Genomic DNA, 25,324 nt, shown 5'->3' on the forward strand with positions numbered 1-25,324 from the left:
TCTGAGCATCGTTGAGACGAAGGCGAGTATTGCAAGCGATTGAGGCGGTTGAATTGGATGCGGTGGTGAATAACCGGAATCGTGGCAGTGTGTTGAACTGTGAGATTATGGTGTACCGGTGAGGGTGAGGGTTCGGTGAAGGGATACGAAGGGAGATTGAAGGTAAGGTTGAAGGTTCGGTGAAGGGATTCTTGGATGGATTCGCAATGGTTGAAGGTTTGGCGAAGGTGGAGATTACGGTTTTGGAGGTTGTAAGAAAATGTAGATTGGAAAAGTTTGTTAGAGTTTGGAGGGAGGGAAGTGTGGAGACATGACTTCTCAGATATTTTGATGACCACAAACCTTGCTACATAGCTAAAGTCAGATTAACAAAAAGATTGATCAAGGTTTAAAGCTCGTGTATGAAGTTTCCAACAAATGATCAAGTCTTGGTGAATCACATGAAGATTCGGCTTTCACATGGATTAAGGTAACACTTGAACTCTAGATAGTTATACAAGTGTTCACAACATGTTGCATTCATATCATAATCATTGAAAATAGTTTTATGCATCAACAAACCACCACACTTCATTTTTTAAGTTATTTTTCAAAACTGTGTCAGAGTAACCGGTTATCAGTTTTAGAGTAACCGATTACTCTGAGTAATTTTCAAACATTTTTGTAACGTTGGAACCATGTAACCGGTTATCCATTTTAAGGTAACCGATTACCTCAAACAAATTTCAAATTATTTTGTAACGTTGAATGCATGTAATCGGTTACCCTATTTAAGGTAACTGATTACTACTGATCCAGAATGAAAAATATTTGCATATTTTCATGAAAACTCTTATGGTCTCTTCATCATGAAACATGGCAACCTTTGGATTATTGCATTCATCTGAGGAGGTGTTTTAGACATTATATAAACATCATTTTTCAGATTTCAAAATACCTCCTTGCAAAATTTTTAAATCATTTACACACATTTTCTCAATCTTTCTAAGTGTTCATCCGTATTTTCTTAAGAGTGAAACTTTGCATAAACCTTCATTTTTCAGCATCATAGTTTCATTCCAATTCAAGAACACTTGTATAATTATTGTGAGATTTGAGTGTTACAAAGGAGAAGATCAATTATTTAATTGATATACTTCAATTTTCATCTATCTCATCTTATAAAAATTATTCAGAATTATATTCTTTGATTACAACTTATTCTTAGGATTGTTAATGATAGGTTTGTAAGGTATTATCCTTGTTATCCGGTGTGTGGATACAAGAGGTCCATTTGTGAGAAATTGAGTCTCGATTGGACTTTAAACATTGTAAATCCAAGAGGATTGTTCTTGGTGTGTTAGAATAGATAGAAAGACCTTAAGGTGTCTTGTCTAGGAATCTAACATTATAATGAAATTCTCTTTTGTGTTGAAAGGGGAGTGGAGTACTCTCAATCTGTGAGGGGAACCACTATACATCGCTGTGTCATTTACTTTCCGCACTTTACCGCTTTTCATCACTTAAGCATTTCAGAAAGTAAAAGTCATAAACCGTCAAAAATCCGGAAAATACTCTAAGTGCCTCATTCACCCCCCTCTAAAGCACTCCTTAAACTTACAGGAAGAAGAAGAAGAATTTGGAAAAAACGAGAGAGAGCCAAGATGACTGTGAAGCTATGTATTTATACTTTGAAGCTAGGTGAGTCTTTAATTTTTGTTTTGGTTATGTATCAATTTTCTGCGTTTTGACGCTTGGCTTTGCCGTTTTCCTCTTCTGTTGTTCATGGCTTAGCCTGGAATGCGTTTGTTTTGCACGGCTTCGCGTTTGGGACTGTGTTGAGTTGGTTTTGGTAGCTTTAGTAGCTTGCCAATGCGGTTTTCCGACTTGGAAGCATTATTAGCTTGTGTTAGCCGCTGGTTTGGCGTTTCGCTTTGTATTTGCCGTGTACAGGTTTGTAGCTTTGGCTCATGCACCTTGGATGCGTTTTTGCATCGACGTTGTTTTCCCGTTTGGCTTAACAGCGTTAGCTAGCTTGCTTTGCACTTGGACCTACGTTTCGATTTCCAACTGCATCACCTTTTGACCTGCTGCGTTGCGCGCTTGGACCTGCGTTTTTCCAACTACATTTGGTGCTTCCTCATGCTGATATGGATTGTGACTTAGACATGGATTATTGGATTAAAGTGGACCTGAATTGGATATTTGGTTTGATAACATTGGTTAATGAGAAAAAGTTGGATATTGGATTCATATGGATATGGTTAATTGGATATGAAGTGGTTAGTGGTGGGTATTTGGATAATGGGCTTTTTAGAATGGATTGGTTGGTTTTTGTTGGGTTTAATAAAATGTAATGGGCTTTAGCAAAAAAGATGGTGAATGGGCCAAATTGCAAATGAACAAGCCTAACCCAATTTGATATGAAATGAAAATGAATTTCTAAAATCAAGTTGAAACTCCTAAAATTAATTCGAAATAAAATGATGAAATGATTTCTACAATCGAATTTAAATTCCACCAATTAAAATCTGACCTAAAAAAATCAATTTAAACTTCAAAATTGAATTTGAACCAAAAATCAAATTGAAGCTAAAATCGATTTGAAAAAATAAATTGACACAATGCTGACTGTAATGATAACATGCAATAGACTGATGAATCCAACCGACACGACTTGTAAATCGAATTGAATCATAATCAAATGAATGAAAAATCAAACCATTCATGCACCAGAACCATATGAATCCAAGTCATGTGTCAAACCATGCTTATTCAGATGGAATGGATGGATGGAGATGATATATGAATGCTTGGGGTTAGTGATCTATATGATTATGTGAAGGGTATGGCGAATTTTGGGGTATGACAGCTGCCCCTATTTAATCTTCTCGGACCTGGATGTATGGATAACAACGACTTCCAAACAATCAAGGTAGGAGATGATTAAATACTTGAATAACGGGAAATTTTCCCGCATGAACAAATGGAAAGCAATGTGAAGATAGGTCACAAGGAGGTCTTCTTCACTGGGATATATGGGAGAACAAACATGTCTTTGTGCAGGGCAGCTTCCGGGAATAGGAATGTCATTTGGTAAATGGATATGTGAGGGGTTAGATATGCATGACGTATGCAGTATGCTAATGCAATATGATTGATTATTTTTTATTTTATCTCTATTAACAAGTTTTTTTTGAAGGAACCGAGAAAGAATTTTCCGCTGGGGGATATCTTCTTGGTAATTGTTCTTTTTTTGGATGGTTTGCTAGGCAAATCCTAGGATTCGGGATGGCGGATGACCTCACTGAGACGACAGTTGGCGAATTAGGAGGAAGGTAGTGGGTTGACAACTTTGAGGTTGGGGACAGTACCAAGAACAACACTGATTGTTGGGGATCGAAACATCCTGACCTCAATACTGCGACTAGGGTAAAGTTGGACCTTCTCAACTCTGTGGTTGGAAACAAATTGTGATTAGCATCAGTTTTGAGACTGGAGAAAGGGTAGGTGTCAACTCTATGGTTGGGTGTAGTAGGATATCGACCCTAAGGTCGGGAACAAAGGTAGTAGGCGTCATTTCGGAGGTTGGGTTTGCAGTTGAACATCGACTCTAAGGTCGGGAACAAAGGTAGGCGTCAACTCGGAGGTTGGGTTTGCAGTTGAACATCGACTCTAAGGTCAGGAACAAAGGTAGGCGTCAACTATGAGTTTGGGTTTGCAATTATCAACTATGAGGTTGGAGAATAAGAAAATTATACACCAACTCGAAAGTTGGGAAAAAGGTAGCCATTCCGCTCTGAGGCTGGGGATAAAAGGTAGTCGTCAACTCTAAGGTTGGAAAAAGGAAGTCGTTCAACTCTGAGGCTGAAGAAAGATAACTATTCAGCTCTAAGATCGGGGAATAAGGAGACACACAACTCTAAGGTTGGGGGTAACACGGTACTTTCACTCTGAAGTCTAAAAGGGTAGGTGTAACACCCCAAAATTTGCCCTCCTTATTCACGCATTCATTTTTAGGTCATTTAACATTAGATACATTGCATTTCATCATGTCAATCGGGATTAGCTCCAAGAAGCTTGAACATCATCCAGGACACTTTGTGGGTTCTATTTAGACGATCAGTCAACACAAGGGAAAGACTTGAGTTACTTCCAACAAGGGTCTATTCGTCAGTCAAAACGTTAATCTTGAAGGAGTAAAGGTTTGTTCATGAGCTGTCATTCTCGCTAGGCGAAGCCCACGTGTTTTGAAAAAAAAAGAAAAAAAAAAGAAAAAAAAATATTAATTAATTAATTAATTAAATAAATAAATAAATAGAAGAAAAAATATCAGACTTGGACCTCTCTCAAAAGCCCACTAAGCTACCAATATCAGGTTATAAATTCAGAGTTTCAGTGAAACAAAAGGTCATTCTATTCCTATTACCCTGGGGGAAAAAGATACTGAGAGAAGAGCTAACAAAGTTCAAACCCTGGACAAAACCTGGAGAGAAACCTAGACAGAGAAAGTGAGAATTAATCTGCAGCAACCTCCAGGGAACTCTGAAAGGTTCATTCTGACTCACACACTTTTAGCTCAAGCAAACCCTAACATTGGTTCGCAAAACCAGCCGTGCCATTTGATTTCAACCGATCTCTCCAATCAGGTTTTCCCTATATCCATCATCTTTATGCCTTTAATTTGAATGCTCTAAATGTATGAGGTATTATGGGTGAATTTGATACCCTTTTGATGCATGTGTTTGACAAGAGGTTTAGGTCTCCTACCCTTGGTTGCTTTTTGTGAGCTTTTTGTGAATTTTAATGGCATGATTCATGTGGTTACATTTTGATTTGGGGGCAACTCTTGGTTACCCTATTTTGTTTCTCTAACCTGTTTGTTGAGTTTTGTTTTGTGAGGGCTCACATACTCTTGCAGGGATAGCTTGCCTGGTGTTCCACTTTATTTGTGGGATACCACCTGGAGGTTTATTCCGATTACCTGTACTGACTCACTTTCTTTGATGGTGTTTAGCTTGGGAGGATCTCAGGGTTTCCTTGTTCCGTTAATTACTGTTACTTCGGATCTTTATCCGTGTGGTACTTTTACATTTTCCCGTATTTTTACCGTTTTCTTAGCTGGAAGACCTCGATAGGAGGCAATGTTTTGTGTGTTTACTTTATGCAGGTTCCTTCGTCTAGGATTTCCCTTTTGCCTGAGCGTTCCTAAAACGCAAAAGAATTCATTGATTTTTCTTCTCCTAAGAACACGTTAACTCCTTCTACTACAGGCGAGTAAGTCTCCAAAGGTCGAGCATCCGGTAGATTGCGTAGTAACGTCGTTCGTCCAAAACCCAATCCATAACCCCGTAGTTAGCCGAACTACGGCTTGCTCTGATTCTCATTCCAGATGAGATACATAGGCATTATACGCGATGTCTTAGCGAGCACAATTACCCTTAACCCCTAGGTAGCCGAGCTACGAAGACTCTGATTCTCAGATTCAGATGAGATACGTATGCAGTGGATGCGACATCCGTGCGAGTCATTTCCTTTTGACCCTTTTTTTAGTAAATAACACATTAGATAAACCCACACCCTTTAGATAAGAACTACAAGAGTGGATCCCGTAGAGTACTACGGATGCGTAGGAGTGCTAATACCTTCCCTTCGCATAACCGACTCCCGAACCCAAGATTTGGTTGCGAGACCCTGTCTTGTCCTTTCCTTTTTCCAGGTTTACTTCGAGCGTTTCCTTTCCCTCCTTTGGGATAAATAACGCATGGTGGCGACTCTCCTGTCTTTCTTCGCCGGTTGTTGTTTTTCGCATTCCATTTTTCAGGTTGCGACAGCTGGCGACTCTGCTGGGGACCCGGTTTCCCTAAGCGAGTCCCTCCTAGCTTTTGTAGGTTGTTTGTTTATTGGGTGTTTATTCTTTTGTACAGTTATTTATCTTTCAGCATTTACCTGCTTTATTGCATTGTGTACATATGACTGCCGTATCTGCTGGTTCTGTCTGTGAGATGAGTTCTATACCCGGACTCGAGTGCAATTAAGATAGGAGAATGGCATAGTCTTGTTGACTTGTGTGGAGTTATTCCTTAGCAAGTTGACTTGCAACTTGGTGGAGGTCATGTTGAGATCAATAATGTCACACAAGTAAGTTGTGGTTAGACATTACTTTTTCCAATATAGACCTTAGAAGCCAAGGACCTTAGTTTACGAAACCCATCTTGGCCTATTTGTAGGATGTAGTGCAAAAGTCGTTCAAGTGTAAGATTTGATACGATTGTTACGCGATACTACACTCATAAGAGTCTCTCTTGAGAATATTTTTGGAATACGAGTAGTCGTTCCTCCGATGATATCCGAAAGATGGGATTATGACTATGGGAATCTTTTTGTAGAACATGTTTGACAAGTTTAAACCTTAGTACACTCCCTTTGGGAGGTTCTTAACCTAAACTCCATGCTCGTGACTTACAACAAACCCTTGATTCATGGTCGATCTGTTCAGGTATCCTTAATATGAATGAAACTTGGGTGTTGATAAGGTGTAAACCATAATCCACCAAAATGGATGGTTGATCCATCCCATGACCTTTGTTTGGTGTGCTTTGCTTGATCCTCTTAATTTCTCTCCAGGCAGTGCAACATGACAGATGTTCAAGCGGATCTAGCCATCCTGATTGACATGCCATTGCACTGCATAACATCATTCGCATATTTGCATCCAACATCTCATGCTTATTCATTTGCAGGGTATTCCCTTTTTAAGGGGGGGCCTTAAAATTTAATAAGCAGTGCATCACATACCATGCATACTAACCCTTGTTTATTTTGCAGGTGTCACCGCAGTGTCTAATGTTTGTTCCCTGTTTCAAGCAGTTATTGGTCCCAAGCGAGTTCACAGGTACCCGACAAAGGAAAACCGTCCACGACTAGCAATGGACCAGATACAGAAAGAACTGGCTGATATGCGTGAAAGGATGGATCAGTTCATGACATTGATGACTGGTATGGCAGAAGGCCTGGCGAAGCTGAAGGAATTGGTTGAGCAACCGAGGCCCGATCCAGATTTGGAGATACCAAGTGCTGAGGGGAACCCTGGTAACCGTGGGAACCCTGGTAATCGTGGGAACGCTGATAACCCTGTGAACACTGGAAACGCGGGTAACGCAAATGCTGATGGAAACCCGGGTGATGTTGGCAACACGGGGAATGTTGGGAATGGTATTGGCGGAAGATACAATGTGAATCAAGGAATTCGGATTAACGGGCGCCCCGTTACTGAAGATTGTCAGTATGATCAATTTTCTTTGCACGACGAGGCCCTCGAGACCACTCGCCGTATGGATGAGCTTGCTGAGAAGCTCAAATCTTTGGAGTCTCAAAATTCCTTAGGTTTTGATGTCACCAATCTTGGTCTGGTTCAGGGAGTAAGGATCCCTCACAAGTTCAAACCCCCTACTTTTGAGAAATACAACTGGGCTTCTTGCCCATGCACTCATCTCCAATCTTATTTGGGAAGGTTGGGAGCTCACACGGAAGATGAAAAGCTGTGGATGTATTATTTTGAAGACAGTCTAACTAGAGCTTCTCGTGAATGGTATTCTCATTTGTCTCGCACTACCATCAAGAGGTGGAAAGACTTGGCAGAGGATTTTATCAAGCAAAATCAATACAACTTGGACATGGCTCCAAATCGGACCTTGTTGCAAGGAATGTCTCAGACTGCCAAGGAAACCTTTAGAGAATATGCTCAGCGTTGGAGACAGATTGCTGCATCCGTCCAACCCCCTATGTCTGAAAGGGAGATGGCGGACATGTTCATGAACACTCTTCAAGGCAATTATGTCGAGAGATTAGCTGCTTTCCCGTCAATCAGCTTTGCAGAGATAGTGATTGCTGGAGAAAGGATCAAGAGTCCGTTGAAGATGGGCCGAATTCAAGACAACAGTGCTTCCAACTCATTAGGTCCCAAGAAACCGTTTGCTGGTAACGGTCAGCGAAGAAGAGAATGTGAGACGAGCGTTGTATATGCCGGCAGAGGCAGGGGCAGAGGACTCCCTAGTTATTATCAAGATCAAGTGGCCGCAGTCACTATCCCAACACCTGTTCCTCAACCGCAGTATCATCCGCAACAGCAACCCAGGTACAACAATCAACAACAAGGAGGTAATCTGGGTTAGCAAAGACACTATCAACAACGTCCAAGGCAGGCGGACCGAGTCATTGAGCCAATCCCAATGCCTTATTCTGTATTACTTCCTAAGCTGATTGACATGAATCTGGTTACGTTGAGAACTCTGGCCCCACCGGTCGATCCCAACGCCAGATGTGCTTTTCACTCCAACGCACCTGGCCATACTACAGATAATTGCAAGGCTCTCCAGCTAAAGGTACAAGATTTGAGAGATGCCCAGGCCATCAATTTTTCTCCGGTGCCTAATGTTATCCAAAACCCGATGCCAGCTCACGGCGGGCAGAGGATTAATGTGGTTGATAGAGGGGAAACTTTGAATTTGGTTTCTGATGTGACTAAAGTGAAGACTTCGCTATCGGTGGTCAAAGACCGACTCTTGAAAGGACGGATTTTCCCGGGCTGTGGGGAAGAGTGCAGAAATTGTCAAGACACCGAGAACGGATGTGATAGTTTGAGAAGGGGTATTCAGCAACTGATAGATGAAGGTTGTCTTCAGTTTGATCAGACTTGTCCAGTGAAGAATGATGTGTCGACAATAACGTTTTATTTCACTCCTGAAGAAATATATGTTCCCGACAGACCCGCTCCGATGAAAATATATTTCCCAGAAAGTCCAGCACCAATTTACTCTGACAACCCTCAACCGACTTTGAGTTGCCAGTTAAGATTGGACCGCAGGTGTTCAAGAGCACCTTTTATGTGATGGATATCCAGCCTGCCTATAGCTGTTTGCTAGGTCGGCCCTGGATTCACGCTGTCGGTGCTGTTACTTCTACTCTCCACCAGAAGCTCAAATATGGACTAGAAGGTCAGATCGTCACTGTCTATGGTGAAGAAGATATTTTTGTTAGCCACCTGTCTACATTTAAGTATGTGGAGATGGATGGCGAGATGCATGAGATGCTGTGTCAGGGCTTCGAAACTATAAACATCAGTGAGGTCGTGCCCGAAACTGTCTTTTCACCTGAGTCTGAGAAGGTCGGGACTTCTATCTCTTTATACAAGCAAGCTGTTGAAGTGGTTAAGGCTGGTAATGCCCAAGGCTGGGGCAAACTTGTGGAGCCAATCATAAAAGAAGACAAGTTTGGATTGGGGTATACTCCGGGGTCTCAGAAGAATGAAGCCGATACTTTCTCCAGCGGGGGTTTGGTTTCTCCCCACAATGTCAATGCTGCAGATGAAGACAAGGCTGACAATGACTGTGACTTAGATAGCTGGATTCGCCCGTGTGTCCCAGGAGAAAAGCTCAACAATTGGTCGTTTGAAAAAGTCGTCCGGTTTACTCTACTGAAGGAGTAATTTTTATTGTTTTCCTTTTATCACATGCATAATAAAGTCTTACACTTTGACCAAGGTGTAATGACTCATCTGTAGGGTCATCCATTTAGTTACATTTCGCAATTATTTTCATCATCAATAAAGGACAACTTTTGCAAACAATTTTGTGTTCTCTTTCTTTCAATTATTTTTACTTTTACAAAAACGACAATGTTTCTTTTTCATGTTTCTTTTTCGTTTTTCTTTCCAAAAAACACCTCGTAAAACTGATCACCCGGATCTAACTGCTAACGACACTGCTATGGCCAAGTATGACTTCGACAATCCTATCTATCAAGCCGAAGAAGGGGCTGAGGAAGATTGTGAATTGCCTGAGGAGTTAGTCAGGTTGTTGAAACAGGAGGACCGAGCTATTACACCTTATCAGGAAGTGATTGAGACCGTCAACATTGGTACCGAGGACGACGAGAAAGAGATCAAGATCGGGGCCAGTCTACAGGCCGAGAGGAAAAGACCGTTGATCATGTACTTGATTGTGTTAGAAAGGTCAATGGGTTGTGTGCTCGGTCAGCATGACGAGTCAGGTCGAAAAGAGCATGCAATATACTACCTTAGCAAAAAGTTTATCGACTGTGAACAAAGATACTCACTGCTCGAGAAAACTTGCCGCACTTTGGCATGGGTTGCTCGCCGACTAAGACAGTATATGTTGACTCACACGACTCTATTGATATCAAAGATGGATCAAGTCAAGTATATTTTTGAAAAGCCAGCAGGGTTGCTAGGTGGCAAATGATGCTGACAGAGTATGACATCCAATATACTTCACAAAAAGCCATCAAAGGAAGTGTCTTGTCAGACTATCTTGCCGCGCAACCGATTGATGATTACCAGCCTATGAGGTTCGACTTTCCTAATGAGGACATCATGTTTCTCAAATCGAAAGATTGCGAGGAACCACTCCCGGAGGAGGGTCCTGACCCTGAATCCAAATGGATTATGATGTTTGATGGGGCGGTCAACGTCAATGGTCGCGGAGTTGGTGCAGTGTTGATCACACCGGAGGGGGTTCATATGCCATTTTGTGCCAGAATAACTTTTCCTTGCACCAACAATGAAGCCAGACGAAGCAGAATGGGTCCGTTCTCGATACAATCAGCTGAGCCTAGTTGAGGAAAAGAGACTAGCAGCTATATGCCATGGCCAACTATATCGGAGACGGATGAAGAGAGCATTTGATCAGAAAGTGCGCCCTCGGGAGTATCAAGTCGGTGAATTGGTACTCAAAAGAATTCTTCCTCCCAACACAGATCATAGGGGCAAATAGACACCGAACTATGAGGGTCCATACATGGTTAAAAGGGTTTCTCTGGCAGAGCTCTGATGCTAACAACCATGGATGGCTAAGACTTCCCATCCCCTATCAACTCAGACGCAGTTAAAAAATACTTCGCATAAAATAGACCCGCTGGACATTAAAAAGAAGAGTCCAGGCAAAAAAGGGCATCCCGACGAACCAAAAAAAAGGAGAACAAAGAGGTTCGGGCAAAAATTAGGGATATAAAAAATAAAAAAAATGTACACCCGGTGAGTTGAAAACCCGAAAGGGCGGCTCAGGCAAAAAAGGGTATCCCGGTGGATTGAAAACCCAAAAGGGCGATCCACCTAAAAGTTAGGGAATAAGCAAATGACTGCAGTCTGAGTTCATCCGTGTTATATCACCGTTTCATTCAATCCGGAAATCTTCGAAGGTAAAAGATCGACTAATCATCCACTTCAGAAAGCAAGATGAGCAGAGCGTCTTGAGGACATACGAGCCATAGCAGAGTTGAAACTCAGTGGGACCCCGTTTCCACATTGCCATTAGGATAGTTTCTCTTGTTCAATTTATAGCGATCGCCTCTTTCCAGGGATCAGCTTCCTGATGTACTCGCCTATTCCTGGCACAAATTTTTCAACCAACAAAAGTCGAATAATTCAGTTAAAAAGCCTCTTTATTTTTCATTTATCAGTTTATTTGCAAAAGATGTCTGAATTCTTGAGGAAACATATTGCATCTGAATATAATGGTGGCTTTTGCAGATGATTTGCACAGGAAAACATTTAAAATTGCTTTGAATGTGATTAATCCCGGACGGTGAATTCAAATCGAGTAATCCCCCGGGGCATACGTGTATTTTTTGGTTACAGGTCACAGGAACCGGATGCCAAGCCGTGAATCCCCATCCCCAAGCGGTTGACAAAGTCTCTCCTCAGCAGAGCAGGTTCCCCAGTAGAGTTGACAGTATCCAGACTGTATATCCCCAGTAGAGTTGACAGTATCCAGACTGTATATCCCCAGCGGAGTCGACAGTGTCAGACTGTATCTTCCCAGCAACAGCGGAGTAGTCGCATACCCAACAGACAAGAGGGTGGTGTTCCCAGTGTTCATCTCGTCCCCAGCAGATTATTTCTAACAGATTTGTTTTAATCCCCAGCCTGAGGACGATTAGCAAGTTCATATCCCCAACAAAGGTCGATTCCTATGACATTTCCCCAGGAAGTGCTTTCCTCACAGACTCTCCTCGCAGAGCCTCGCCAAGCAAAGTTTCCATAGTTGATACTCCCCCAGCAAGGTCAACTTTTCAAAAAAGGCCGATTTATTTTCGGTGGCTCCCCGGTCCCGACAGACGGATCGTTCCCCACAGAGCATTCAAGGATTGATACAGCGATCCGCTCCCTACCAGAGTTGCTTCCCCAAGCAGATTTCTTTTTTCTTTTGCACCATGCATAATATTTGCATTTGCATTTGCATGCATATCAAACATACACATAAGCTGATAAACAGGTCCTTCAAAGCAGACTGAAGAATTGCTTTACAACCAGAGTCATGAGATCCAGCCAGAGGATCAAGTGTGAGTGATCCAGCCTGAGGGTCATTTTGAAGATTCAGCCTGAGAATCGTTTTCCAGTGATCCAGCCTGAGGGTCATTTTTGAAGATTCAGCCTGAGAATCGTGTTCCAGTGATCCAGCCTGAGGGTCATTTTTGAAGATTCAGCCTGAGAATCGTTTTCCAGTGATTCAGCCTGAGGGTCATTTTGAAGATTCAGCCTGAGATCGTTTTCCAGTGATCCAGCCTGAGGGTCATTTTTGAAGATTCAGCCTGAGAATCGTTGTTCCAGTGATCCAGCCTGAGGGTCATTTTTGAAGATTCAGCCTGAGAATCGTTTTCCCAAGAGTCAGCCTAAGGTTCGTTTTGAGGATTCAGCCAGAGAGTCGACTACGAGCGTTATTTCCCCAGCAAGCCAGCTGGAGGAATACACTGACAGCTCAACAGAAAATCAACTTACAAGAGGATCCAGCCCACGGATCGCATTTTAAAAACAAAGTCTAATCGAAGAGTCGTTACAACATGTTCTAGCCTGAAGAATATGTACGAAGCCCAAAAAGTGGAATATTCTCGAAGCTGCATATCTAACATGAAGATTGGGCGCAGATTTCGAAATGCCTCAGATGCGAGATCCTGATGATGGGAATTTATCATCAAAACAATCCAGATCTAGCCAGAAGATCAAAGTCAGGTCTAGCCCGAAGACCGAAAAATAGATAGATTCAGCCAGAGAATCAAAGAAAATAGATTCAGCCAGAGAATCGAAACAATTCAGATCTAGCCAGAAGATCAAAGAAGATCTATCCAGAAGATCGAAGTCAGGTCTAGCCCGAAGACCGGAAATAGATTCAGCCAGAGAATCGAAACAATTCAGATCTAGCCAGAAGATCGAAGTAGATTCAACCAGAGAATCAAAGAAAATAGATTCAGCCAGAGAATCGAAACAAAGGAGATCTAGTCAGAAGATCGAAGAAGATTCAGCCAGAGAATCAAAGAAAACAGATTCAGCCAGAGAATCGAAACGATTCAGATCTAGCCAGAAGATCGAAGTAGATTCAGCCAGAGAATCAAAGGAAATAGATTCAACCAGAGAATTGAAACAAAGGAGATCTAGCCAGAAGATCGAAGAAGATCTAGCCAGAAGATCGAAGAAGACCTATCCAGAAGATCGAAGAAGATCTAGCCAGAAGATTGAAACCGTATCCAGTCCGAGGATCAAAATTAACATCCAACCAGAGGACTAAATTGAGTATAGATTCAGCCAGAGGATCGAAACTCCAGATTAAGTCAGAAGACTGATTCAGATTCAGCCAGAGGATCAGAAGAGAAATAAATAGCGCGGTGTATTTCAGCATTTTTGTGGTGTTCTCGGAGCGCAAATTTTCGGTCTGTCTTTGGTATTCAATCACAGCTCACCCTGTTTGTCTGATAAGCTGTTTGCTTTCATCCTGCTCGGGTTAGCTGATGACTGAATAGGGGCAGCTGTAACACCCTAAAATTTGCCCTCCTTATTCACACATTCATTTTAGGTCATTTAACATTAGATACATTGCATTTCATTATGTCAATCGGGATTAGCTCAAAGAAGCTTGAACATCATCAATGACACTTTGTGGGTTCTATTTAGATGATCAGTCAACACAAGGGAAAGACTTGAGTTACTTCCAACAGGGGTCTATTCGTCAGTCAAAACGTTAATCTTGAAGGAGCAAAGGTTTGTTCATGAGCTGTCATTCTCGCTAGGCGAAGCCCACGTGTTTTGAAAAAAAAAACGAAAAAACGATTTTTTTTTAATTAAATAAATAAATAAATAAATAAAAGAAAAAATCTCAGACTTGGACCTCTCTCAAAAGCCCACTAAGCTACCAATATCAGGTTATAAATTCAGAGTTTCAGTGAAACAAAAGGTCATTCTATTCCTATTACCCTGGGGGAAAAAGATAGTGAGAGAAGAGCTAACAGAGTTCAAACCCTGGACAAAACCTGGAGAGAAACCTAGACAGAGAAAGTGAGAATTAATCTGTAGCAACCTCCAGGCAACTCTGAAAGGTTCATTCTGACTCACACACTTTCAGCTCAAGCAAACCCTAACATTGGTTCGCAAATCCAGCCGTGCCATTTGATTTCAACCGATCTCTCCAATCAGGTTACCCTATTTTGTTTCTCTAACCTGTTTGTTGAGTTTTGTTTTGTGAGGGCTCACATACTCTTGCAGGGATAGCTTGCCTGGTGTTCCACTTTATTTGTGGGATACCACCTGGAGGTTTATTCCGATTACCTGTACTGACTCACTTTCTTTGATGGTGTTTAGCTTGGGAGGATCTCAGGGTTTCCTTGTTCCGTTAATTACTGTTACTTCGGATCTTTATCCGTGTGGTACTTTTACATTTTCCCGTATTTTTACCGCTTTCTTAGCTGGAAGACCTCGATAGGAGGCAATGTTTTGTGTGTTTACTTTATGCAGGTTCCTTCGTCTAGGATTTCCCTTTTTCCTGAGCGTTCCTAAAACGCAAACAAATTCATTGATTTTTCTTCTCCTAAGAACACGTTAACTCCTTCTACTACATGCGAGTAAGTCTCCAAAGGTCGAGCATCCGGTAGATTGCGTAGTAACGTCGTTCGTCCAAAACCCAATCCATAACCCCGTAGTTATCCGAACTATGGCTTGCTCTGATTCTCATTCCAGATGAGATACGTAGGAATAAGACGCGATGTCTTAGCGAGCTAAATTTCTCTTAACCCCTAGGTAGCCGAGCTACGAAGACTCTGATTCTCAGATTCAGATGAGATACGTATGCAGTGGATGCGACATCCGTGCGAGTCATTTCCTTTTGACCCTTTTTTTAGTAAATAACACATTAGATATACCCACACCCTTTAGATAAGAACTACAAGAGTGGATCCCGTAGAGTACTACGGATGCGTAGGAGTGCTAATACCTTCCCTTCGCATAACCGACTCCCGAACCCAAGATTTGGTTGCGAAACCCTGTCTTGTCCTTTCCTTTTTCCAGGTTTACTTCGAGCGTTTCCTTTCACTCCTTTGGGATAAATAACGCACGGTGGCGACTCTCTTGTCTTTCTTCGTCGGTTGTTGTTTTTCGCATTCCATTTTTCAGGTTGCGATAGTAGGTACTCAACTCTGAGGTCGAAAAAAGGTGATCGTTAACCCTAAGGTTGGAAAAAAAAAGTAGGTCCTAAGCTCTGAGGCTTGAAAGAGATACACCATCTTTGAAGTTGAAAAAATGTAACTGCTCAACTCTGAGGCCGGGAGCGAAAAATGGTAAATGTCAACTTCGAGGTTGGAAACAAGCAGATACTCAACTCTGAGATTGGGAGAATAACCGGTAAACAACAATTTTGATAACAACTCTGAGGCTGAAAAGGAATGACAACTCTGAGGTCGGGATAAGAAAAGGCAACATAAACTCTGAGGTTGGGGTAATACGATAAGCGACGACAACTCTGAGGTTGAAAAGGGCGACAACACTGAGGTTGGAAAAGGGACGACAACACCGTGGTTGGCAACACTGCGGTTGGAAAAAAGGGACGACAACACTGTGGTTGGAAAAGGGGCTACAACACTGCAGTTGGAAAATGGGATGACAACACTGCGGTTGGAAAGAGGGGCGACAACAATGCGGTAGGAAAAAGGGCGACAACATTGTGGTTGGAAAAGGGACGACAACACTGCGGTTGGAAAAAGGGACGACAACACTGTGGTTGAAAAAGGGGCTACAACATTGCGGTTGGAAAAAAGGACGACAACACTGTGGCTGGAAAAAGGGACTGCAACACTGGGGTTGGAAAAAGGAAATATACAACTCTGAGGTCGGATATGAAAGGGATAGACAACAACCCTGAGGTTGGGAATAAGAGAAATAGACAACAACTTTGAGGCTGGAAAGAAGGAAGAAGTAACAACTCTGAGGTTGGAGTGGGAACTGACATCGACTCTGATATTGGGTATAGGATAGTCTCTCAACTCTTGGGTTAGAGGTAATGGCATCTAAAACTGAGTAAAGGGTGATTATCTGCAACTCTGCGGTTGGGGAAAATATATCAACACCGACGAGTATCGAAAAAAGTGATAGACACTGACGAGCGAAGGGAGATCAATACTGACGGGTATTGAAAAAAGTGATAGACACTGACGATTACTGCTTGATCGCTCTTTAGAATTTGAGAGGTAGGGGCTTTGCCAATGAGAATTGGACTTTGCAAGATGTTTTCCAAACAAGGTCTGGGCTTTGGCAGGCTATGTCAATTGGGCACTTTGCTGTAGATACGAAAACCTCAGGGGGTCCCATAGGCACAACGACGGGGATGAAGTTTTTGACATATGGCTACCCTTCCCGGGACTCACCAAACCTACATTGGGTATTTTGAAACAAATCAAAAGGCAAAGTCTTGACAGAGACAACCCTTCTCGTGCGAAAGGCGACGAGGGGGGACGTGATTTCGTGCACCAAGCAACGAAATAAACTCACGAAAGGAGAGTTATCTCAATGAAATCATCTCCATGAAGGAGGCAATAGGCTTACGAAAGGTAAGCGAAAAAGGAATGACTTCGAACAATCCTGTCGGGGTTGTCGACTGGGTGCTTTACAAGAGTAAAAAAGGTCATTTATTCGCTATTGTGTAATGCCAACGGGGTGGATTATGGAAAGATGCCAACGAAAATGGGCCGTTGAATAGTGCCAAGAGAGCTTTGGGCTTGTTTTCTCCCTTGTTAGAGAGATTTGTGATCTGCTGGATGATATGTATGAATGAAATGATATGAATTATGCATGACGGATTGATGCAATGATATGAGGATCTACGGATGCCCCAATCTTGGGTACGATACAATGAATGCTGAGGGAAATTTGCTTGGGTTGCAAGGCTTCTGATTTATGGAGGGTGGGTTCCGTCTCGCATGACTTTCCGACATCTAACTTCTTGATGTTGCTGGAGGATGGGTCTGATGTAGACCTGCAGATGCCCCAGGCTGGATCTGGAAATGCCTTCCCAGGTAGGGAGAGAACCTTCATTTCTTGGACATCTTGCCCCAAGTTATTGGGTATCTGCAAGGATTGCCCTAATCGCAGGTTAAGAAGCAACTTCATCGTGGATTATCTCAATCGGATCTGCCCCAGTGTCTCAGAATTGCATTCCTTTGATTAACCATTTCAAGGAGATTGACTTCTTGTGCTCTTGGGGTGGTCTGCCCCTAGTACGAGCCTTGAAGTAACTTTGCCTCTGGTCGGACGATTCACTGATCTTCGGAGAGATTGATTGAATCTCGCCTTAACTACCTCAGATTGAAAGAATCTTGTAGAGATTTCTCGACGTGACCTCTTCTGATCGACGGGATCTCAAGGCGGTTTTCCTTTCTGCTCGATAGAGTCTTCAGACTTTCTGGCTGATGTGATCAAGAGAGAAGTGGCTTGCCTCTGCTCAACAGAGGTCTCAGGCGTTCTACACTTTGGAACCATCAAGTTCTTTCATTGTGGTAGATCTCTTTATGTCAGGTGCTTACTCACGAGTAAGACAAGTCCATTCTTGAAATGATAATGCAATGTCATTTTTATGCAGTTTTGAAATCCAAACATACTCAATAAAATTATGACATTTAATGAATGCATCATTGATAACGGATGTCACATATCAATATCAACACATATGAGTAAATTGATGAGAAGTCAGTTTTAACACGATCGTTCTGACTATAGTACGCCTTCGAAATAAACCTTTGCTTCAATTAGGTCTTTTGAGGGTTGTAACGTGGTCTGGTTCACGGTTTAAGAAAGAAAGGATATAAGGCTCGAACCTATCCTAACCCACCCGCTCTTCGTGATGTTCTCCAGTCCTACGTTCAACTAGTTTGAAACAAGCGCTCTTCTCTCAAAAGGGATTTGAGAGTGATGGTTAATGAACCCAAGAGGTTTTTGGTGTGGCGGTCATGCACCTTATGTTGTTTGATTTGTAGCCACACGAATTTGTTCTTGCTGGGGATTTTCTTTTGATTCCTCTTTTGCAGATTCATTTTTTTGTTTCCCTATTTTTGCTGGATTGGTTCATATTTACAATCCACAGGGATGCCCTAATTTTTGCCTAAGTCACTCGCTTTCGAGTTTTCGACTTAGCAGGCTTTCCTTCTTTTTTGTTTTTGTTTTCTGTCTTTGTTTCTTTTTTGCTGAAACAAATCGCGTGACATCTGTCCATTGATTTGAATAGGTTGTGACCACCTCGTGCCTCTGTGGGTGAGGAACAACCGTTTGGGATTTGTGGTTTTCGACCTCTTGTGAGGGATAAGGTATTGGTTGATCCTCGGATAGGACACTCCTCTTTTGAAATTTGAACGCTTGGTCAAACTGACTGACGACTACCCTGCCCTGGTTTGAGATTGAGGGTTTTACTTTTAAGAAAGAAACTCCTACTCCTCGGCTCGAAGGGGTTAACTAGGGATTATCTTCCTTATATCTCCGGTGTTTGGGATTTGAAACAATGCCTTACATCATCAGCAAGGTTTTATTCAAAAGCGTACAATCAATGAATTCGTTTCGTGTTTTTAATTACATCATCCTCCTCCAAAAACCAACATTTGAATATTGACAAGATAAAGTATGAGTGGACACGAATGGGTTTATTCAAAACACGCATATTCATTTCAATGTCATTATTATTAAAAAAAGCGAGTTCATTACAAATGAATGTTACAAATGACAATCAAGAAAATCACACATGAACATGTTTTAACCAAAAATTGCTGGACTGATCCGCTTTATTCTCCCATTGCTTTGGGGCTTGGTTCTGGAGGAAGCTGACGAGACGGTTCCACAGATACCAATCCTTTAGACCTACCACTTCTCTGACTACGACGCTGCAGATGTACTTCCCTGCACGGGGTTGTTTGGAACAATTGGCTTGAACGATATTGCTTTTGAGTCAATCAAGTCTTGTACTACGTGCTTGAAGATATTGCAATTCTCGATCGAGTGCCCCCGCGTCCCAGAGTGATACTCGCAACTGACATTCATGTCATACCCGGGAGGAAGAGGTACTGGCGGAGCCTTAGCTTCTCTCAGTTGGACCTGTGAATCCTTGAGCAAATTAGCTAGCAGAAGTCCATACGGCATGGGAATTGGATCAAACCTTCTGGGAGGCCTCCTTGGTCCTTGTCTACTCTGCTGATAGTAGTCTTGTTGTTGCGGAGCAACAGGTTATTGAGGAGCATAGGGTTGTTGATATTGCATCGTTGGAGAACCAGTTGGAATGCCATACGCTGGCTGCGGATACGGGTTAGGTGTTACTGCTACCACCGGATAGTATGGCATTTGGTAACCTCCATCTCCCCCTTGAGCGATAGCATTGGTCTCTCCTTCCTTCTTCTTTGAGAATCCGGAATAAGGCTTCTTTGCTCCATTAGCCACAACGGTTGTATCTTGTATTTTACCGATCTTCAAGCCATTCTCAATTCCCTCACCAACAATGACCAAGTCTGAGAATTCCGAGGTAATACTCCCAATCATTTTTTCAAAATACGGACCTTGAAGGGTATCCGCGAACATGTTTATCAACTCTCTTTCAAGAAGAGGGGGTTGAACCCTGGCAGCCAAGTCTCTCCATCGTTGAGCGTACTCTTTGAACGATTCATCCGGCTTCTGAGAAAGGCTTTGGAGCTGAGTCCGATTGGGAGCCATGCCTGAGTTATACTGATAATGCTTCATGAAAGCTTCAGCAAGTTTCCTCCAGGTTCGTATATGCGTGCGCTCGAGCTGCATATACCATTCCAGAGAAGCTCCACTAAGACTGTTCTGGAAAAAGTGAATTAAGAGTTTCTCGTCACTAGAATGAGCGGCCATCTTTCTGCAGAAAGCTCGGATGTGGGTCTTTGGACAAGTGACCCCTTGATACTTTTCAAAGCCCGGGACTTTGAACTTGGGAGGAATTTTCACGTCTGGCACTAGGCACATGTCGGCAGCATCCAACCCAAAGGTATCAGGACCTTGCATCGCCTTGAATCTCTCCTCCACCATTTGAAATCTCCTTTCGATGTTAGCAGGAGAAGGACCAAAAGCTTCATAAACCGAGTCAGCCTTTGTAGTGAAGAAAGCGTCCTATTGTTCGTCAATCTTAGGTGGGAATCTCTCATTGGCGGGGACATTGAATGTCTGATTGGCATTTGGATATACCGGACCTCTTTCTGGAGGTGGCTGAGCTACAGCAGGCGTACCAGCTCCTCCTGGTGGATTCAGTGGTATAGTCACAACAGTAGGGTTGGAAGTAGAGGCTCTTAGATTAGCCTGACGCATTTCCTCTTGTCCCCTAGCCAGAGCTTGTAGGGCTTCAACGAGCTGACCCATCTGAGCCTTCACGGTGGTCATATCCTCCCTCATAGCCGCTTGGTTCTGCTCCAACTGATCCATGAGCAATTTCTGATTATTGCGCGTGTAGTATGAATGTCAGGAAGTCAGCTTGACTGTGGATGATTCTGGATAGAAGGGTAGAATGGTAAGTTTTCTGGCTTTTGTTTGATGATATGCAGAATGATGCATGAATATTGTATTTGAATTTTTTTTATGATGCATGAATGCATGACTGAGTGAATGAATGATACACAAGCATGGTTCCCACGAGTCGAACACACAAGTTGGCATGGTATCACAAGTTCGAGATACAGATGGAGGATAGCTCTGATTGCTTTCCATAATGGGGATCTCACCGGTCGTAGTCTAGGGTTAGATAGGGACCCTAGAGTCATCGATTCATTTGGTTGTTTTCCGCTTACGTCAAAAGCTTGCCGATCGTCAACTCCCTCAAATGAGCCTCTTCTGGGTGAGATCTTCGTACCGACCCACACGAGAAATGCTTCTCTGGGGCCCGAACTACGCGACCATCGACATCGGGTTCTAGACAAGGGTCTCAAAGTCATGGACTTCCTTGACTATTTACCGCTTACGGCAAAAGCTTGCCGGTCGTCAACTCCATCAAGAAAATCTCTTTTGAGTGAGATCTTCGTACCGACCCACACGAGAAAAGCTTCTCTAGGACCCGCACTACGCGACCATCAATCTTAATAGGTCATAGGTTTAATGTTCTACAAAGGTCCTTAGAGTCATGGATCCTAATGAAGACATTGATCGCTTACACCAAAAGCTTGACGGTCGTCAACGTCTTTAAAAGAATCTACTCTAAGCGAGGTTCTCATATCGACCCTTACGAGAAAAGCTTCTCGGTGGCCCATACTACTCAACCTCTCCTATCTCAAGTTTGCACTCTAGACTCGGGTGGAGAGTCTTTCCCACAAGGTTACTTGCAATCGGAGTACCATCCATCGATACCGTAGAACCAATGGAACCAAAATTTAAAGCAAAAGGCGATAAATAAAACAAGCAATATCAAAAGGATAAGCATACACACATGCGAGGAAACAACCTAGATTAGGCTTGACTTGCTCAGGGAGGTGTCCCCAACAGAGTCGCCAGCTGTCGCCACGCGAAAAATATAGAGTCGCCATCGGTTTTTATTTATTCCAAAGGAAAGGGAAAATATCGAGAAAACCCCAAAGTATGGTCGCCGCAACCACGAACAGGTTCTGAAGTCGGTTATGCAAGGGGAAGGTATTAGCACACCTCACATCCATGGTATTCCATGGGAACCATCTAGGATGTTTGCGCTTGCGTGTGTATTGTTTATCGAATGTTTGCTTGCCAAGGTTTGCGGAGTGGAGGTAGATTTTAAATTAGTGTGCTCTCCAAGGAATGGATCCTCGTGCCTACGTATGCCCACTTGTTGAAGTGAGAAATCAGAGCTTTCGTAGTTCATGGTTTTGAAATTATTTAGTTTGTTTGTTGATTTTATTTACCTTGAAGAAGGATTTTCGATGGTGTCTCCCTAAAGCTCAAACAAAAGGTTTGACTAAGTTGAATTGTTTTTAGGTTTTAAGAAAGTGTTATTAATTTCGGATTGCACTAAAGACTATGGATAAAGGTGAGTACCTCAAACGATCAAGCCAAACGTCTTGTGTTCGAAGCATTCAGAATGAGTGTAGGAAAGCTCCAGTCTCATCCCTTCTTTATCGCTTAAGGCTTATGACGTACAATCCTAATCGCCATTTATGGTGTTTTTGAATTTGATTTGGAAAATGACTGCTTGACGTTGGATCAAGGGTTTGTTTATGTTTTTGATTTGAAAAAGAGACCGCTTGACGTTTGATCAAGGGTTTGATTATTTATTTTGAATGATCCGCGTTCCTAATGCCTAAGGAGTATCTAATCAAGCAATAAAAGAAAGCGAGTAAATGCGTACATGAGAAAGGGGAGGGGGTACATGTAAAGTACAAGAGATTGCAGGAAATAAAAGGTCTCATTGTCCGGTAGCCCAAGAGAAAGCCATGTGTGTGCAATTGTGTTCTAAATTAGAAAACATGCAAAATTATCCTATTTCTAACACTAGGGGTACAATCGTTATTTCACCATTTATGGATTAATATTGAACTAAATTTCTACTTATGCAAAATCCTAATTAAAATCAATTAAATCCTAAACTCATTTTAACATTTCTAAAATTCCTAATATATCCTAAAATTCATCTAATTAACCTAAATCTAAAAACTTAATAAACCTAATTAAACTCTAGAGTTCTAAAATTATTTAATTCTAATAGTTTTTAAATATTTTCCAATTAACTCCTAATCCTAAAGTTAAGCTAATTAATCTAACTAATAACCTTCAAGTGTTTCTAATTACTAATTAAAATTCTAAAATTATTTCTAATTGTTCTAAATAAACTCTAATCCTAATTTTCCTAATTAATCCTAATCATAATTAATTTAATCTAATTAATACCTGATAGTCTAATTAAGCTAATTAACCTACATTAACTAAACTTAATCAACTAGTAACCAAAAATAAAGAAATAAGCCCAAAGAAATTGAGAATGGGCTCAACAAAGGATAGCAGAGCCCAATCGGAAGGGATGCAGTAGCATTGAGGGATTGTGAACGGGGAATTCCGCTTGGGTCTAGGGCCCAAACCAGATCTTCAACAAGCTGAAACAGGGGACGCACATACTGAAAGAAAAGAGGATACAGCAAAACGCAAATGGACCAAAAGCCAAACTCATCGTCCCACATCACTGTCGTGTTCTCCATCATATCCCCGTGCTCGCATCGCCGTCGCGGCCCTGGGAAGAAGAAGATGACTCTGATGATGCACACGTCTTTCAGTTTCCGCGTTCATCAACCGTGACGGTTCAAAGATCTGACGGTTCATGACGTTATGCAATCGAATGTGGTTCGTGTTTTTCCGTTCATCAGATCAAGGATTCGAAGGTTCGCATTGCCACATTTAACTCGTTATGTTATTGTATGCGCGAACGGAAGGAAAAACGGTATCGAAGACGAATCCGAGGACTTACGAGATCGAACACGTATCAATTTTCCTAACTGATTTCCAATTTCCTCTCCTTACTCTCCCTCTGTTTGAGTTTAATTTGTGAATTCTTTCGTGCACTGCGTCTGCAAATTCACTGTGATTTGATCTTCTGTTGATCTCGTCTGTTTATCCTCTGAGCATCGTTGAGACGAAGGCGAGTATTGCAAGCGATTGAGGCGGTTGAATTGGATGCGGTGGTGAATAACCGGAATCATGGCAGTGTGTTGAACTGTGAGATTATGGTGTACCAGTGAGGGTGAGGGTTCGATGAAGGGATAGGAAGGGAGATTGAAGGTAAGGTTGAAGGTTCGGTGAAGGGATTCTTGGATGGATTCACAATGGTTGAAGGTTTGGCGAAGGTGGAGATTACGGTTATGGAGGTTGTAAGAAAATGTAGATTGGAAAAGTTTGTTAGAGTTTGGAGGGAGGGAAGAAGAAGAAGAATTTGGAAAAAACGAGAGAGAGCCAAGATGACTGTGAAGCTATGTATTTATACTTTGAAGCTAGGTGAGTCTTTAATTTTCGTTTTGGTTATGTATCAATTTTCTGCGATTTGACGCTTGGCTTTGTCGTTTTCCCCTTTTGTTGTTCATGGCTTAGCTTGGAATGCGTTTGTTTTGCACGACTTTGCATTTGGGACTGCGTTGAGTTGGTTTTGGTAGCTTTAGCAGCTTGCCAATGCGGTTTGCCGGCTTGGAAGCATTATTGGCTTGTGTTAGCCGCTGGTTTGGCGTTTCGCTTTGTATTTGCCGTGTATAGGTTTGTAGCTTTGGCTCATGCACCTTGGATGCATTTTTGCATTAACGTTGTTTTCCCGTTTGGCTTAACAGCGTTAGCTAGCTTGCTTTGCACTTGGACCTGCGTTTCGATTTCCAACTGCATCACATTTTGACCTGCTGCGTTGCGCGCTTGGACCTGCGTTTTTCCAACTACATTTGGTGCTTCCTCATGCTGATATGGATTGTGACTTAGACATGGATTATTGGATTAAAGTGGACCTGAATTGGATATTTGGTTTGATAACATTGGTTAATGAGCAAAAGTTGGATATTGGATTCATATGGATATGGTTAATTGGATATGAAATGGTTAGTGGTGGATCTTTGGATAATGGGCTTTCTAGAATGGATTGGTTGGTTTTTGTTGGGTTTAATAAAATGTAATGGGCTTTAACAAAAAAGATGGGGAATGGGCCAAATTGCAAATGAACAAGCCTAACCCAATTTGATATGAAATGAAAATGAATTTCTAAAATCAAGTTGAAACTCCTAAAATTAATTCGAAATAAAATGATGAAATGATTTCTACAATCGAATTTAAATTCCACCAATTAAAATCTGACCTCAAAAAAATCAATTTAAACTTCAAAACTGAATTTGAACCAAAAATCAAATTGAAGCTAAAATCGATTTGAAAAAATAAATTGACACAATGCTGACTGTAATGATAACATGCAATAGACTGATGAATCCAACCGACGCGACTTGTAAATCGAATTGAATCATAATCAAATGAATGAAATTGAACCATTCATGCACCAGAACCATATGAATCCAAGTCATGTGTCAAACCATGCTTATTCAGATGTAA

The 25,324-nt window shown here is 42.0% G+C and overlaps 1 long non-coding RNA gene across 2 annotated transcripts; it reads left to right on the forward strand.

Moving 5' to 3' along the window:
* On the forward strand, positions 1-24,536 carry LOC127117923 (uncharacterized). 2 transcript variants are annotated; one of them, XR_007802061.1, is made up of 3 exons: positions 1-216; positions 24,083-24,241; positions 24,335-24,536. It is a non-coding gene; the product is annotated as an uncharacterized LOC127117923 (long non-coding RNA). The 2 variants fall into 2 exon arrangements; XR_007802060.1 differs by having other exon boundaries at positions 24,083-24,536.
* The last annotated feature ends 788 nt before the right edge of the window (positions 24,537-25,324 follow it).

Source organism: Lathyrus oleraceus, chromosome 2, assembly GCF_024323335.1.
Source record: "Lathyrus oleraceus cultivar Zhongwan6 chromosome 2, CAAS_Psat_ZW6_1.0, whole genome shotgun sequence".
In the NCBI taxonomy this organism is placed as follows: Eukaryota; Viridiplantae; Streptophyta; class Magnoliopsida; order Fabales; family Fabaceae; genus Lathyrus; species Lathyrus oleraceus.